This window comes from Somniosus microcephalus, chromosome 17, assembly GCF_052327205.1.
Source record: "Somniosus microcephalus isolate GS21.2 chromosome 17, FLI_Smic_1.0, whole genome shotgun sequence".
NCBI classification, from domain to species: Eukaryota; Metazoa; Chordata; class Chondrichthyes; order Squaliformes; family Somniosidae; genus Somniosus; species Somniosus microcephalus.
The window spans coordinates 36532440-36550912 of NC_141003.1; positions in this window are offsets into that span (position 1 = coordinate 36532440).

Consider the following 18473-nt stretch of genomic DNA (forward strand, 5'->3'; position numbering starts at 1 on the left):
GACCTAAAAAAATTAAATGGCGGCGCGGGTTGCGGCTGCACCCCTCTTTAATTAGCGCCCCGCGAGCAGCGGTTAGCCCGGCTCATGACCCGTGAGGCTGGTGCGCAGCCGAATTTCTGCCGTGGGGCGGTATGGGGACGCGGCATATGGCGGTGATGTCATTGCCGGCAGCGCAGCGGCCCAGGGTGCTACCGGCAGGGGTGAAGCGCTATAGGTTAGCACCTCAGTAGCACCCCGCTGAATTTCTCGGGAGGAGCTGCCCCAGCCCGGGCGATAAGCCCTTTGTGCAGAGGCACTAACAGCAGGCAGAAAGGAGCCAAATTTTGACGCTATCATGTCTCTGTCCTTTATTTGTTCTACCCACATATATTACACTGGTGATATCCTTTGTGATCGTGACCATGGTACTTTATCCTTGCTTGCCTTCTTTGTGCCCTCTGCAGTTTTGACACAGCCAGCCACTCCATCCTGCTCCATGGTCCAACCCTGTGGAACTGTCCTTGAGTGGTTACACCCTTACTTGTCTCATGTCATCAGCCCATGTCCAACAATGGCTTCTCCTCCCACCCCACCTTGGTTTTCTCCAGAGTATCCCAAGTTTACATCCTTGATCTCCTCTTTTCCTTCATTTATATGGTGCACTCAGTGACATTATTCATAGACATGTATGCTGATAACCCCCAGAGTTACCTCTCCACCATCATAAGCATTTCTGTATCATCATATTATTTGAGTGGCATCAAGACGCTGATAAGCCAAAACTTCTCCCAATTGAACATTGGGAAAACAAAAACCATCTTATTAGCTCCAGTCAAAAACTCCTCACCCACCTCCATGGCTGCTCACTCAGGCTGAAATGGCCAGTGCACAATCTCAGTGTCCCACATTACAACAGTGACTACACTTCAAAAAAGCACTTCATTGGCTGTAAAGCGCTTTGAGACGTCCGGTGGTCGTGAAAGGCGCTATATAAATGCAAGTCTTTCTTTCTTTCCTGATTTCTTTTATTCGTTTATGGGATGTGGGCATCGCTGGCAAGGCTAGCATTTATTGCCCATCCCTAATTGTCCTTGAGAAGGTGGTGATGAGCCGCCTTCTTGAACCGCTGCAGTCCGTGTGGTGAGGGTACTCGCACAGTGCTGTTAGGGAGGGAGTTCCAGGATTTTGACCCAGTGACGATGAAGGATCAGCGATATATTTCTAAGTCAGGATGGTGCGTGACTTGGAGGGGAACTTGGAGGTGGTGGTGTTCCCATGCGCCTGCTGCCCTTGTCCTTCTAGGTGGAAGAGGTCGCGGGCTTGGGAGGTGCTGCCAAAGAAGCCTTGGTGAGTTGCTGCAGTGCATCTTGTAGATGGTACACACCTGAGATAAGTCTTAAACCTCAAAACCTATCCACCACCAAGACTCCCATGTCTGCAATATCATACACATTTGCCTGCGCCTTAGCCCTACTGCTACTTGGAATCTTATCCAACCATTCGTTACTTCCAAATTTGATTTCTCCAATGCCCTCCTTGCTGGTCTTTTGAACTCCACCTGACATAAACGCGAACTTATCCAAATATCTATGCCTGTATCCTATCCCACAGACCTTGCTCAACAATCCCATCCCTGCCAACCTCCACGGGCGCCCTGAGGTGGAGTGAGTGTTTTGCTGGTCAAGGTCTGGCACCAGCAGGCTGTAGATCCAACAACTGCTGCAGCACCTAAGATTCAGAACCCACAATGCTTGTCACTGGAAATTGCTGTCTGAGCAGGATTACCTAAGCAGTTTAGAAGACGTAGATAGATAAAGAGAGGGATAAATAGAAGAATGGATGGGTAGACAGACAATTCTTTGATTTTATTTTGGAAAACTGTCAACTACACAAGCTGTTTTATGGTGTTTCTAATCAAGTCCAGAGACTTAAGCACCTAACCTAGGCTGACACTCCAGTGCAGTACTGAGGGAGTGCTGCACTGTCGGCGGTGCCGTCTTTCAGATGCGACATTAAACCGAGGCCCCATCTGCCCTCTCAGATAAACGTAAAAGATTCCATGGCACTATTTCAAAACAGAGCAGGGGAGTTCTTCCTAGTGTCCTGCCCAATATTTAGCCCTCAACTATCAGCACTGAAAGAGATTATCTGGTCATTTATTTCACTGTTTGTGGGATCTTGCTGTGGGCAGATTGGCTGCCACGGTTTTTCCTACATTACAACAGTGACTACATTTCAAAAGTACTTAATTGGCTGCAAAGTCCTTTGGCACAACCTGAGGTTGTGAAAGACTATGGGGGAGAAATTCGGTTGCTAGCGCCAGCGATTAGCGCCTAAAGAGGCCGAGAATTGGGGCGTTACCCAATTTTCGGGCGGGCGCGGTGAACCCAGCGCCTCTTGCCATATTGAGTGGGCTTTTAGCGCCGGCGCTAAATCTTAGCACCCGGTCGCGGGCGCAGGCAGATCATGACGTCATTTCAGTGTGCAACGCCTTTTTGGCGCCCCAGACCAGAAATTCAGTGGCGCCCCCCTCTGTTCCGCCTGGCGCTAATAAGGACAGCTTCCTGGAATGTTCCCCAGTGGCTCTCAGGCTTAGGGGGGCGCTAGTTAAAGGGGACTGCACTGGTTTAAAAGCGGCAGCCATTTTGGGAGCACAACTTATTTGAGATTTACACAGAGTTGCAAAGTTGAACTCTGAGCCATTTCACTAGTGACCCAGCGCTGCCAGAGGACCTTCAGCCTTCATACCATCACCCTGCTGCTGGTGAGCATTTACACCCTCTTTAATTTCTGCTGACCTATTATTATGGGGGCTGCTTTGGAGGGGAAAGTCCTGCTGCTCGACCATCTGGAAAGGGCACAGGGATGGAGGGAGAGCGGGCCAGGAATGGCCAGACGGAGGAGGGCCAACAGACGTCGCCACACCAGACCTTACGCTGCCAGGGTATTCAGGCAGCAGTTCTCTTACCTCAACATGTCGGAGGAGCAGTGTGTTAGGAGGCTGCAATTCCGAAAGGAGGTGGTGACTGAGCTGTGCCACCTGCTTCAGGAAGATCTGCAGCCGCAGATAAGGTGCAGGACCTCTCTGTCGGTGGCTGTGAAGATAACAGTGGCATTGAATTTCTATGCGACCGGCTCCTTCCAGTCAGCAACTGGGGACATTGCCAACATATCCCAGTTTGCGGTGCATAGCTGCATCCAGCAGGTTACAGATGCCCTGTTTAAAAGGCGGCGTCAGTACATAGCCTTCAATGTGACACCGGAGAAGCAGCGGGAGCGCGCAGAGGGCTTCGCGGCAATAGCGGACTTCCCCATGGTGCAGGGCGCCATTGACTGCACGCATGTGGCTTTGCGGGCGCCTGTACAGAATCCTGAGGAGTTCCGCAACCGCAAGGGGTTCCACTCCTTGAATGTGCAGCTGGTCTGTGACCACCGGCAGCTGATCCTGGCGGTCAATGCACAGTTCCCAGGCAGCAGCCACGACGCTTTCATCCTGCGCCAGACTTCAGTCACTGACCTTTTCAAGGCCCAGGCTCATCCAGAAGGCTGGCTTCTCGGCGACAAGGGCTATCCACTGTGCCCATGGCTGATGACCCCGCTCCGTACGCCCAGCACCCCTGCAGAAGAGCACTACAACGTCAGCCATCAGGCGACGAGGAACATTGTGGAACACACAATCGATGTGCTCAAGCAACGGTTCCGCTGTTTGGACCATTCGGGAGGAGCCTTGCAGTACTCACCAGAGCGAGTCTCCCACTTCGTTGTTGTCTGCTGCATGCTCCATAACCTCGCCACCCTGCGCACCCAGCCAATGCCAGCAGACATTGAAGGACCAGCAGAGGAGGAGGAGGAGCAGGAGGAGGAGCAGGAGGAGGAGGAGGAGGAGGAGGAGGAGGAGGAGAAGGACCAAGGCGGGAGGGTCCGAGAAAGTGGAAGGGCCGTCCGTCTGAGGCTGATAAGGAGTCGGTTCTAGGCCCCTCTCACAGACTGCTTGGTGCCATTCGAAGACCACGAATGGAACCATTCGGATAACCCAAAGCCTACAAAGGCCACAATGATTGTAAATAGCAGACATGGCCAATGACATTAAAATTCTTTGTTTATTTTGAAAACTGTGCTTCCTTCCAGTATGACAAAGCAATGGCAACTGAAAGCTTAACTAACAAACTAACACATCCGTGGCTCGCACACCCGGAGACTATCCAAAACATGACTAACATTCAGAACACGTGGCTCGCACACCCGGGAGACTACCCAAAACATGACTAACATTCAGACCAGCATCCACGGCCTTGATTTCTAGAAATAGGACATTTCTGCAGCCCCTTCTACTCTTTCCCCTTTGATGGTGATCTACTTCTCTTGCGAGAACGGCCCCTTCCCTCCCTGCAGCTCCTCCGTAATGGGACCCCAGTGGCTGTATGAAGGCTGGGGGACGCCTGCTGACTGTCGGAAAGCGCTGATGCCCCTGAAGGACAGCCTGGACGGACTCTGGGCTTGGAGGGACCGGATGCTGACTGCTCCAATTGGGCACGGGTGGAAGCAGTCTGTCCTGCAGGTGATGGCAGCTGCAGTGGAGACGTGCCAACGTTGGCATCAGGAATGCTGACATCCTGAGAGCGGACACCTGCTCCGTGGTCAGCCGACACACTGGCACTCTGACGGGGCAGCACCGCAGCATGCGGACCCATCGGCTGGTCCACAGATTGCTGGCCTGCTGTGGTGCTGCAAGGGCCCCGGGTAATCCTGCCTGATCCATGGAGGGTGGCAGCAGTCAGTGCTTCTGTGGCCTCAATCTGCCTCTGCATGAGGCCAGCGAGAGACTGCGTGGCAGCACTCAGCACTTGCGTGGCAGGTGCCAGTGCATCGGTGAAGCCCTGGACAGTCCTTTCCAGTGATGTCGCGATGCCCTGCACAGTCTTTTCCAGTGATGTCCCCATGCCCTGGGCAGTCTTTTCCAGGGCTGTCCCGAAGCCGTGGGCACTCCTTTCCTGTGCTGCCCTGAAGTCTTGCACACTCCTTGCCAGTGTCTCGATGGCTTCAGGCATCCTTGCAACTGCAGCCATCAGCTCAGTGTGCCTGAATCGAGCCTGGGCGCTCATTTCTGCGAGGGAACGCACCTCTTCTGCGCTCTGTGCAGCAGTCATCGTGGCCTGACACGCCCTCCGGGTTGAACTTCCCTACCCCCCTTGCGCTGCTGGAGGCCGCTGGTTCCTGCAACTGGTTCCTCCTCAGATCCATCCCCCCCGCTCCCTTCCAGGGAAGCACTATCCCCAGTCTGCAGATGGGCTGGCTCGCCTGAGGGTGGGACGGATGGTCTGGCTTCCTCCTGCTCGTCGCCTCCGGAGTCAGTGTCCCTGGCAGCTAGATGGCCCGGCTCCCGAGCTGGTGATGTAGCATCTGAAAGCAGGGAGGTTGATGAGTGGATTTAGCGAAAGGCCAGGGTGGCAGCAAGGGATGCAAGAGTGCTGCAATGCTCTGACATGGGTCCAGACTGAAAAAGCATGCTGGTGGGGGTAACAAGTAGAAGGAGAGAGTTCAAAAAGGTGATGACCTTACCATCGCTGTGCACAATGGGGTCGGCAGCTCCAGCGGTGACAGGACCAATCATCCGGCCTCCAACAATCTGATGAACTCTTTCCTCCAGGTCCGTCACTTCCTGCAGCTGAGGAGGGCCCCCGCCAGTACGAATCTGTTCCCTTCGGTTCCTGGCCAGCTTGCCCTGCAGGAGAAAGGACGGGAAGTTCTGAAACATGCTGCCCTGAGTTGTCATCTCATGCCCCCCCATGGTGGATCAGCCCTTACATGATGCCCTGAGTTGTCATCTCATGCCCCCCCATGGTGGATCAGCCCTTACATGATGCCCTGAGTTGTCATCTCATGCCCCCCCATGGTAGATCAGCCCTTACATGATGCCCTGAGTTGTCATCTCATGCCCCCCCATGGTGGATCAGCCCTTACATGATGCCAAGTTGTCATCTCATGCCCCCCCATGGTGGATCAGCCCTTACATGATGCCCTGAGTTGTCATCTCATGCCCCCCCATGGTAGATCAGCCCTTACATGATGCCCTGAGTTGAATGTGCGTGTGTGTTCCCAGAAAGGGCCATGGGTGCTGGCTGACAGATGGCCATTGGGGCATTGCGCACCCTCTGGCCATAAAGTCAGGTGCAGATGGAGGGATGAAGAAGATTGCCAACAAGCCACTCACCCTAACGACCCGAGTGAGATCGTTGAACTTCTTCCTGCATTGCACAGGAGTCCTGGGCGCCACGCTGCTGGAGTTGACTCTTTGACAAACGTCCCTCCAAGCTCTGCGGTACTCGTTCTGAGGAGGCCTCTTGCCATTGTCAGGGTACAGCACTGCTCGCCGGCGCTTCACTGTGTCAACCAAAGCATCCAATGCCCCTTGGGAAAAGCGCTCCGCTCTCTGCCTCACCCTCTCCATCTGGTCAAAGTTTGCAATGCCTCAGATTGCACAGCGCCAAATTTGAGGCCTACAGGGCGATGAGTGTGGCTGCTGAACCTAGAGGACCCGCCCCTTTAAGAGCTGGCCGGCGCCAGCATGTCTCGTGGTCATCGATTATTGACAGCACCTGCGCTGCGCCCGTCCGCCCAGATATTGAGTAGCGCCGCCAGGTTAGCGCCTTAGGAGTCCCGTGCAACGCCTGGTTTGATGCTGCAATCACCTTCAGGGGCACAGTAACCCAATATCGCTGGAGGTGGCGATAAGTTGCGCCTGGCGATAAAATTTGCGCTTTGCCAATTCTAGCGCCCCGAGCGGGGCTATACCCAATTTCTCCCCCTATATAAATGCAAGTCTTTCTTTTCTTTTACTACCAATACCAAAAAAAGGAGCATTTCTAAATAAAACGAGCGCACTCATTTATTCTGTAAAGTACACATTTGATTTTTTTAGTAAGACTGAACAAAATATCTGAAATTCTGCAAATGAAAACATTCTATAAATGAATGAAAGATAATGATGAATCTTATGAAATTAAATATTCAATGTACTAAGGGTGTAATGAGAATTGATACTTAACTACCTGAGGTCATTTCAAATAAGCAAATCAGAAGAACGACACCTTGTTCATAATCAAATACAAACTATGTTTTGTAAGATTTGCAAAATTTCTACTTTTCCCCGAAGGTTGTTATTAATAAACGGAACCCTGCGTGGACATTTTAAATCAAAAAGAGTACTCAAGATGGCGTCCATGCCTCGTGGCAAAAAGCCTGTGAGATTTTAAAATGGATTCTGCAACGCAGACAGCTCGTGGATCGAAACCAAAGCTGCAGTGTCTGTGAAGAGAGACTTTGTATTTTGAAACCAGACAGGACTCTGAATTATGCATTAGACCGAATTGGAGACAAATCTAAAATCAGTTTAGGCCTATAGTTAAGGCCATCAAGCAGTCTACATATATAATCGCTAACAGATTAAAAGAACCATCAAGGCTGGACAGGCCCATCAAGGAACATTCATGACAATACAAGTTGATTATCGGGCCGGTAGACGCGATTACCGGCCATCTAAAAACAGTTAGTATGGATTGCTACCATTATTTAAAATAGCCTGCCAAGATTAAGACAAAGAACTAACCTGACTTAGCGCGCAGATAAGGGTTTTCGAAAAGAGTATAATTGAAGGCCCCCGGGTAGCAATCGCACTCTGCTCTTCTCTTCTCTCTCCGCTCTTCAGCCCCTCACCCTCATGGCTGCCGCTCTTTCCCCGTCCCACGTTTACCCCCTGGCCTTTGCCCGTGCCTTTCCCCACTCCATCTGGAATCGCCCCGGCACCGTATTGGGCGGACATGGACAATTCAGGCCAGGCGAGGCGGGACGCGACGAGGGGAGGAGGGAAGACCACCTGAGGAAGACCAACTGAGGAGATGAACTGAGGAGACGGGCTGAGGGTAGGCTTCAAATTATCGGGCCTTCAGCCTTGGCCGACCTGCGAATATCTGCACACCAACTCAAACTGTCGGCTGGCGACGAAGAATCATCCCTGCAAGGTAAAGTGCCCAAACGGAGACTTTAACTTTGGGATACTCGAATCTGGACAGCGCCCTTGCAGCGCCCGGAGACCACGTGATGATGGCAGGCTCCAGAGACCACCAAGAGCGAACCCCAAACCCCGCCGCTGTTTTGAGCCCAACAAACCCTTTTGATTGGTGAGCATGAAGTTCTGACCCTTCATAGCTTAATCTAGTTAGGTATAGGGGGTGGGGTAAGGATAAGGGGATTGTTAAGATAGTTGTTTTCCCTCGATGTGCCGTGTGTTCCCCATTCCATGTATAAGTATAGTTATTCTTTGGTATTTTTGCCTGTAGAAGTGTACACTAGTCATTTTCCATAAGATTGTATCAATTTTTCCTCTTCAATAAAATCTTGGTTTTTGTTTACATCCAATCACCTGTCTACTCGAGTCCTCTCTGTACCACCGCCTTGTACCTAAGTCCGGTGTCTAGAACCCAGGGGCGTGGGAGCGATTCGAACCGCTCATAAACAGTCAGAGGCATAATTGACTGGACCCCACAGGCCACCCCCTACAGTTTGAAACCTCATGCTTATTTTATGTCCTTTGTATTACAAATCATTGTAACATCACGGACATTTTGTAAGCAATCTGACTCACTCTAACTGTCTGTTAACAAGTGACTGTGCCCAAGCAAAATAAACAATCAATTCTTTAGTTGTTTGACTAAAGTGTTAAAAATGTCCTACTTGGGCGTTTTATTCCACTGTTAAATTGTTTGCTTGAGTTTCTTAGCTAACTCACACGCTGATTAGTGATAAATGTATTTCCGCATGAAATATCTGTTCTCACGTTCAGTCTGCGATTGACTTTGTGTTTGCTGCACTTTGATCTATCTAAGGGGAACACTGAAGTGGCAAGAAGCAGTGGGGGTAATTCTCACCTTCATCGTCGGTGATAGTGGAACGAATCACCTGTCTGTTATATAGAATCATAGAATCATAGAAAGTTACAGCACGGAAGGAGGCCATTTCGGCCCATCGTGTCTGCGTGGGCCAACAAAGAGCTCTCCAGCCTAATCGCAATTCCCAGCTCTTGGTCCGTAGCCCTATAGTTCACAGCACTTCAAGTGTACATCCAACCTGTTATAGAACCCACACATTTTCATTTCCATTTATTGAGACTTGCGCTGCTTTTTGCGTTGCTGAGAATTTGGCGCATTAGCTTGTGAGCCTACTATTGTGACCCAGAAAGGCTTAGTTCTGCCAGCAGAACCTAGAAACATTAGGGCTTTAGTGTAACTTCGTCTTGTGTTAGAAGACATTGAGGGTAATTTCAACCCCCAGGGTGGGTGCGGAGGGGAAACCGGTGGGGGGGTTAAAAATTAAAAAATGGGCAACCCAATCCCAACCTGCACACTTTCGTTTTCAAAGGAGGTGGGCTGGAGGGAGTGGGGAGGGTGCCCGGAGACCAACCCATTCTCAGGAAACAGGTTGTCTTCCTTAAAAATATTTTATGGAAGCTGAGTGCTTCCATTTTACCGTAACTTTTATTTTCAACTTCTGCAGGCTGCGTTTCCCGGGCCTTGGGAAACCTGGCAGCTGAAGGGAGGTGTGAAGGGCTGGATCCATCAGGTAAGTGTCTTTACAGCACGGATTCTGGGCCAGGAGAAGCAGGAATGTCTCTTCCTCAACCCAACAAACAAACCTGTAAAACGCCACCGCCCCCCCGCGATCTGCTGATCCACTGCAATCTGTCCGCCCCCCCAAGATCTGTCCGCCCCCGCGATCTGTCCGCCCCCCCCGCGATCTGTCTGCCTCCCGCGATCTGTCCGCCCCCCGTGATCTGTCCGACCCCCGTGATCTGCCCGCCCCCCCGCGATCTGTCCGCCCCCCGCGATCTGTCCAGCCCCCCGTGATCTGCCCGCCCCCCCGCGATCTGTCCGCCCCCCCGCGATCTGTCCGCCCCCCGTGATCTGTCCGCCCCCCCGCGATCTGCCCGCCCCCCGCGATCTGTCCGCCCCCCCGCGATCTGTCCGCCCCCCCGCGACCTGTCCGCCCCCCCGCGATCTGTCCGCCCCCCCGCGACCTGTCCGCCCCCCCGCGACCTGTCCGCCCCCCGCGATCTGTCCGCCCCCCGCGATCTGTCCGCCCCCCCGCGACCTGTCCGCCCCCCCGCGACCTGTCCGCCCCCCCGCGATCTGTCCGCCCCCCCGCGATCTGTCCGCCCCCCCGCGACCTGTCCGCCCCCCCGCGATCTGTCCGCCCCCTCCCGATCTGTCCGCCCCCGCGATCTGTCCGCCCCCCCGCGACCTGTCCGCCCCCCCGCGACCTGTCCGCCCCCCCGCGATCTGTCCGCCCCCTCCCGATCTGTCCGCCCCCCCGCGATCTGTCCGCCCCCTCCCGATCTGTCCGACCCCCCGCGATCTGTCCGCCCCCTCCCGATCTGTCCGCCCCCCCGCGATCTGTCCGCCCCCTCCCGATCTGTCCGCCCCCCCGCGATCTGTCCGCCCCCCCGCGACCTGTCCGCCCCCCCGCGATCTGTCCGCCCCCTCCCGATCTGTCCGCCCCCGCGATCTGTCCGCCCCCTCCCGATCTGTCCGCCCCCCCGCGATCTGTCCGCCCCCCCGCGACCTGTCCGCCCCCCCGCGATCTGTCCGCCCCCTCCCGATCTGTCCGCCCCCCCGCGATCTGTCCGCCCCCTCCCGATCTGTCCGACCCCCCGCGATCTGTCCGCCCCCTCCCGATCTGTCCGCCCCCCCGCGATCTGTCCGCCCCCTCCCGATCTGTCCGACCCCCCGTGATCTGTCCGCCCCCTCCCGATCTGTCCGCCCCCCCGCGATGTCCACCCCCCCGCGATCTGTCCGCCCCCTCCCGATCTGTCCGACTCCCCGCGATCTGTCCGCCCCCGCGATCTGTCCGACTCCCCGCGATCTGTCCGCCCCCTCCCGATCTGTCCGCCCCCGCGATCTGTCCGACTCCCCGCGATCTGTCCGACTCCCCGCGATCTGTCCGCCCCCGCGATCTGTCCGACTCCCCGCGATCTGTCCGCCCCCGCGATCTGTCCGCCCCCTCACGATCTGTCCACCCCCCCGCGATCTGTCCGCCCCCTCACGATCTGTCCGACTCCCCGCGATCTGTCCGCCCCCGCGATCTGTCCGCCCCCTCACGATCTGTCCGCCCCCTCACGATCTGTCCGCCCCCCCGCGATCTGTCCGCCCCCTCACGATCTGTCCGCCCCCTCACGATCTGTCCGCCCCCTCACGATCTGTCCGCCCCCCCGCGATCTGTCCGCCCCCTCACGATCTGTCCACCCCCCCGCGATCTGTCCGCCCCCTCACGATCTGTCCGACTCCCCGCGATCTGTCCGCCCCCGCGATCTGTCCGCCCCCTCCCGATCTGTCTGCCTCCCGCGATCTGTCCGCCCCCTCACGATCTGTCCGACTCCCCGCGATCTGTCCGCCCCCCCGCGATCTGTCCGCCCCCTCACGATCTGTCCACCCCCCCGCGATCTGTCCACCCCCCCGCGATCTGTCCACCCCCCCGCGATCTGTCCGCCCCCGCGATCTGTCCGCCCCCTCACGATCTGTCCGCCCCCTCACGATCTGTCCGCCCCCGCGATCTGTCCACCCCCCCGCGATCTGTCCGCCCCCTCACGATCTGTCCGCCCCCTCACGATCTGTCCACCCCCCCGCGATCTGTCCGCCCCCTCACGATCTGTCCGCCCCCTCACGATCTGTCCGCCCCCTCACGATCTGTCCGCCCCCTCACGATCTGTCCGCCCCCTCACGATCTGTCCGCCCCCTCACGATCTGTCCGCCCCCGCGATCTGTCCGCCCCCTCACGATCTGTCCACCCCCCCGCGATCTGTCCGCCCCCGCGATCTGTCCGCCCCCTCACGATCTGTCCGCCCCCCCGCGATCTGTCCGCCCCCTCACGATCTGTCCGCCCCCTCACGATCTGTCCGCCCCCGCGATCTGTCCGCCCCCTCACGATCTGTCCGCCCCCCCGCGATCTGTCCGCCCCCTCACGATCTGTCTGCCCCCTCACGATCTGTCCGCCCCCTCACGATCTGTCCGCCCCCTCACGATCTGTCCGCCCCCTCACGATCTGTCCGCCCCCTCACGATCTGTCCGCCCCCTCACGATCTGTCCGCCCCCTCACGATCTGTCCACCCCCCCGCGATCTGTCTGCCCCCTCACGATCTGTCCGCCCCCTCACGATCTGTCCGCCCCCTCACGATCTGTCCGCCCCCTCACGATCTGTCCGCCCCCTCACGATCTGTCCGCCCCCTCACGATCTGTCCGCCCCCTCACGATCTGTCCGCCCCCTCACGATCTGTCCGCCCCCTCACGATCTGTCCGCCCCCTCACGATCTGTCCGCCCCCTCACGATCTGTCCGCCCCCTCACGATCTGTCCGCCCCCTCACGATCTGTCCACCCCCCCGCGATCTGTCCGCCCCCTCACGATCTGTCCGCCCCCTCACGATCTGTCCACCCCCCCGCGATCTGTCCGCCCCCTCACGATCTGTCCGACTCCCCGCGATCTGTCCGCCCCCGCGATCTGTCCGCCCCCGCGATCTGTCCGACTCCCCGCGATCTGTCCGCCCCCGCGATCTGTCCGCCCCCTCACGATCTGTCCGCCCCCTCACGATCTGTCCGACTCCCCGCGATCTGTCCGCCCCCGCGATCTGTCCGCCCCCGCGATCTGTCCACCCCCCCGCGATCTGTCCGCCCCCTCACGATCTGTCCGACTCCCCGCGATCTGTCCGCCCCCGCGATCTGTCCGCCCCCGCGATCTGTCCGCCCCCTCACGATCTGTCCGCCCCCTCACGATCTGTCCGCCCCCCCGCGATCTGTCCGCCCCCTCACGATCTGTCCGCCCCCTCACGATCTGTCCGCCCCCTCACGATCTGTCCGCCCCCCCGCGATCTGTCCGCCCCCTCACGATCTGTCCACCCCCCCGCGATCTGTCCGCCCCCTCACGATCTGTCCGACTCCCCGCGATCTGTCCGCCCCCGCGATCTGTCCGCCCCCTCCCGATCTGTCTGCCTCCCGCGATCTGTCCGCCCCCTCACGATCTGTCCGACTCCCCGCGATCTGTCCGCCCCCCCGCGATCTGTCCGCCCCCTCACGATCTGTCCACCCCCCCGCGATCTGTCCACCCCCCCGCGATCTGTCCACCCCCCCGCGATCTGTCCGCCCCCGCGATCTGTCCGCCCCCTCACGATCTGTCCGCCCCCTCACGATCTGTCCGCCCCCGCGATCTGTCCACCCCCCCGCGATCTGTCCGCCCCCTCACGATCTGTCCGCCCCCTCACGATCTGTCCACCCCCCCCGCGATCTGTCCGCCCCCTCACGATCTGTCCGCCCCCTCACGATCTGTCCGCCCCCTCACGATCTGTCCGCCCCCTCACGATCTGTCCGCCCCCTCACGATCTGTCCGCCCCCTCACGATCTGTCCGCCCCCGCGATCTGTCCGCCCCCTCACGATCTGTCCACCCCCCCGCGATCTGTCCGCCCCCGCGATCTGTCCGCCCCCTCACGATCTGTCCGCCCCCCCGCGATCTGTCCGCCCCCTCACGATCTGTCCGCCCCCTCACGATCTGTCCGCCCCCGCGATCTGTCCGCCCCCTCACGATCTGTCCGCCCCCCCGCGATCTGTCCGCCCCCTCACGATCTGTCTGCCCCCTCACGATCTGTCCGCCCCCTCACGATCTGTCCGCCCCCTCACGATCTGTCCGCCCCCTCACGATCTGTCCGCCCCCTCACGATCTGTCCGCCCCCTCACGATCTGTCCGCCCCCTCACGATCTGTCCACCCCCCCGCGATCTGTCTGCCCCCTCACGATCTGTCCGCCCCCTCACGATCTGTCCGCCCCCTCACGATCTGTCCGCCCCCTCACGATCTGTCCGCCCCCTCACGATCTGTCCGCCCCCTCACGATCTGTCCGCCCCCTCACGATCTGTCCGCCCCCTCACGATCTGTCCGCCCCCTCACGATCTGTCCGCCCCCTCACGATCTGTCCGCCCCCTCACGATCTGTCCGCCCCCTCACGATCTGTCCGCCCCCTCACGATCTGTCCACCCCCCCGCGATCTGTCCGCCCCCTCACGATCTGTCCGCCCCCTCACGATCTGTCCACCCCCCCGCGATCTGTCCGCCCCCTCACGATCTGTCCGACTCCCCGCGATCTGTCCGCCCCCGCGATCTGTCCGCCCCCGCGATCTGTCCGACTCCCCGCGATCTGTCCGCCCCCGCGATCTGTCCGCCCCCTCACGATCTGTCCGCCCCCTCACGATCTGTCCGACTCCCCGCGATCTGTCCGCCCCCGCGATCTGTCCGCCCCCGCGATCTGTCCACCCCCCCGCGATCTGTCCGCCCCCTCACGATCTGTCCGACTCCCCGCGATCTGTCCGCCCCCGCGATCTGTCCGCCCCCGCGATCTGTCCGCCCCCTCACAATCTGTCCACCCCCCCGCGATCTGTCCGCCCCCTCACGATCTGTCCGCCCCCTCACGATCTGTCCGCCCCCGCGATCTGTCCGCCCCCTCACGATCTGTCCGACTCCCCGCGATCTGTCCGCCCCCTCACGATCTGTCCGCCCCCGCGATCTGTCCGCCCCCTCACGATCTGTCCGACTCCCCGTGATCTGTCTGCCCCTGCGATCTGTATGACTGCCCCGTGACCCCCCACGATCTGTATGACCGCCCCCGTGAGCCCCCGCAATCTGTATGACTGCCCCTGTGACCCCCCATGATCTGTATAACCGCCCCCTTGACCCCCCATGCGATCTGTCCACCCCCCCGTGATCTGCCTGATCCCCGCGATCTGTATGACCGCCCCGTGACACCCCATGATCTGTATGGCCGCCCCCATGACCCCCCATGATCTGTTTGACTCTCCCTCCCGATGACTGTTCCCCACCTGATGACCTTTCCCTCCCGATGACAGATCCCCTCCCGATGACAGATCCCCACCTGATGACCTATCCCTCCCGATGACAGATCCCCTCCCGATGACAGATCCCCACCTGATGACCTATCCCTCCCGATGACAGATCCCCGGCTGCAGCCTGGAGCCGCAGACCTCCCCACCCGACAACCACCAGCCTTCAATCTGGCTGGCTGCTGCCGGGAAACAGAGAAATACTTTTAAAAGCAGGTCCTACTGTTAAATTTGGCAGAAACCTGTACTACCCCGGATTTCCCGGCACCTAAACCTCCTCCCTGCACCCTCCTCGCCTCCCTGTTATTATCAGGGCCATTGTTTGTGTAAGTTCAGTGTCTGTATTGAGACAACCAACATTCTTGCATCCAACAGAAGATTGGTCTGTGAGATTGTAAACCTCCTGCTATGCGGTTGGATTATCCCCGCATTCTGAGCATCAGTGTAGGGCTAATATGTTTGTCGGAGGATATTCATTTGCACACGGAGTATCTGCAGCTAGCCAGGCCATGAAGAGAGAATAGGAAGATAGAGAAAAGGAGGGTACATTTGGAGCATGAGCTCGGTTTGCAAACTGATGTAAGCGGGAAACATATTCTCATCACCTGCAACCGTTGCTGCACCGTGTATGGTTCTCAGACACCTACACAAATCTTTGCTCGCCAGCTTCCCACCGCCCATATGATCTTTAACGTGTCAGCTGTGGCTCAGTTAGTAGCACTCTTGCTTCTGAGACAGAAGGTAATGATTCGACACCCACTCTAGAAACTTGAGCACAGAAATCTAGGCTGACACTCCAGTGCAGCACTGAGGGAGTGCTGCACTGTCGGAGGTGTAATGATATCAGCAAATAGAGATGGTATTTGCCTGTTCGATTATGATGCCTTAATTGCATGTATTGATTGCTTGTGCCTGACCAGCAGAGGGCATGTGACCGAGAGAAGCAAGGCAGTTAGTTTGGTTTCAGTTTCGTTCTAGATGCTTCACAAGCATCGTGTCTCCTGTAAAAGCAGTATAAAAGAGTTGAACAGACTTTAGATTAAAACTCATTCTCTTTCATAAATGTCTCGTCATTGAACCCACAAAGAAATCAATACATGGTGTCAGAAGTGGGATTGAAAGAGATGAAGAGAAAATCAAATCTGAAGTTAAATCAGCTCTCTACCGATTAGCAAGCCAAAAGAGAACATCGTTGCTTACCATTAGAGTTAATACAGGAGGTGCCGTCTTTCAGATGAGACGTTAAACCGAGGCCCCGTCGGCTCTCTCAGGTGGATGTAAGAGATCCTATGGCACTATTTTGGAGAAGAGCAGGGGAGTTCTCCCCGGTGTCCTGGCCAATATTTATCCCTCAATCAACATCACTAAACAGATGATCTGGTCATTATCAAATTGTTGTTTGCGGGAGCTTGCTGTGCGCAAGTTGGCTGCCGCGTTTCCTACATTACAATCGTGACTAAATTTCAAAAGTACTTCACTGGTTTTAAAGCACTTTGGGGTGTCCTGAAGTCATGAAAGGTACTATATAAATGCAAGTTTTTCTTTCATTCATTATTTAAAATAAGCCAACAATTATTAACAATCATACACAAGCTAACAAAATATGGAACTCTCTTCCTCCAAAAGGCTGTGGATGCTGGGTCAACTGATAGATTTTTGTTGGGTAAGGGTAGCGAGGGGTATGAATCAAAGGTGGGTAAATAGGGTTGAGGTACAGATCAACCATCATCTAATTGAACAGGCTCGAGGGGCTGATAGCCTACTCCTGTTCCTATGTAAAACATGAATGGTAGTACAATGGGACACTACAGCTTGCTTTAACTTTAAAAGTTCATCTTTTTCGACTTGGTTATTAAAGCGACTGTAAGTTTCTTCACCTCTTGCTGGTGACTTTTGTTAGCTATCTGACTGAAAGCATAATGTGATGTAATTACTAGGACGTACAGCTAGTTGGTCTTATGATAGCAAAAATCAATTGGAGTGTCTGTATCAGAGATCAGAGGAAAGAAAACTTGAATGAATGGGCTGCACCCATGTAATGGTTGCAGCTTGCTGCTTCTAACCATGTTTTCGTGTAAGGGAATTCCTTGGAAATGCGGCTGTCTAGTTAACTAATATCACAAAGCAAAGATCTACCCAATGTTGGTATTCTGGAAACCATACTACTGATCATATCTACATCACCGGCTTCTTCACTCCCACATACCATCTCAGATATTATCACTAGGGGAGGTAGTGAGGATTTGGCACCAGGTGTGTCACAGAGCTCGATGGAAATGGCCGAGTGGGGAATGGGCAAGAATGTGCCACCTCCCCGGCAGCTTCAGAGTCATGGGAGCCAAAATTCGGCTATGTGCCTGAAAAGGATATTTGAGGAATATCACACCAAACGTGCAGGCTCTGAGGTCAGTGCCCGAGGATGTACAGCAACTGACAGGTGTGACTGTGGAGTCTACAGCCCTTATTTGAAGCAACGCCAAGGATTCTTTCTCTTCATTGCAGGCATCGATGGAGCAGTTGGGGGTTTTGTTGGAATCTACATCAGACCCCCAACTAAGAAGCAGCCAGTGTGAATTCAATCCCTCCTCCTCCATGGAAGCACAAACTGCAAATCTGGTAACAGGAGAGGACAGATTAGGCAGTACCCTGTGTATTGGCTTCCAGACCTTGGGGGCGTCTGTCTCTCAGGGTTTTCAGGATCTGAGAGCTGCCATTAGACCAGCTCGCTCACTGATCAGTGGGGACACAGATCCAGAGTCCAGTGGAATGGTGATGACTGAGATAGATCTGTCTAGGGCTGCCATTCTCAGGATAGCAGACCCATGCTGGGCGTCCGACCTCCCCCCTCAGAGTACCATGGCACTGGCCTGTAGGAGGCACCATCGGGCTGCCCAGATGCAGGCTCCATAGACAGAGCCAGTAGAGGTCCCCACCCAGGAACAAGCTACCATGGGAGGGAGGCCACCTCAGTCCTATGAGCCTTTTGCAACAAAGGAGCAGCCAACCACTTCCCATAATACTGGGCCGCAGGTGGCACTCGGAGAGGCACTAGACTAGGAGAAACAAAGCCACGTGTAACCACCAAGGGGAAGCCCGCTGACAGGGAAGAGCAAGTTGGCTCCTGTTCATTTTGGAGTTTGTTATATTATGTCATATTTCATTATTCATGGAGTTTATAGTCATTCAGAAAAGGGTTAAGAATTTCATGGTCATGTAGGGATAAAAATATGTGATGTAATGTGATGTTCCAGGATGGATTAAAGGCTTTGTCCTATATTTGAAGATTGGGATAAGGATTAATGGGATTTATGAGAAAGGTACTGTGTTAAACAGATGAGAAGACTTAATTGATCAGTTGTGCTCTGATCTCCCTCGGAGCAGTCACTGAGGAATCTTCTGAGTGATGGTCATCCTGATGCTCTCCTCCATGTAGTTCTGCTTCTAAAGCAGTTTGGACCACCTCCCCAGGAGTGTCCATGTCCAGGCCTTTTTACATTGTAATTGGTGCAGGACAAACCAGGCTACAACTGTGTGGGACGCATGATCTGGAGCATATTACAGAGCCCCT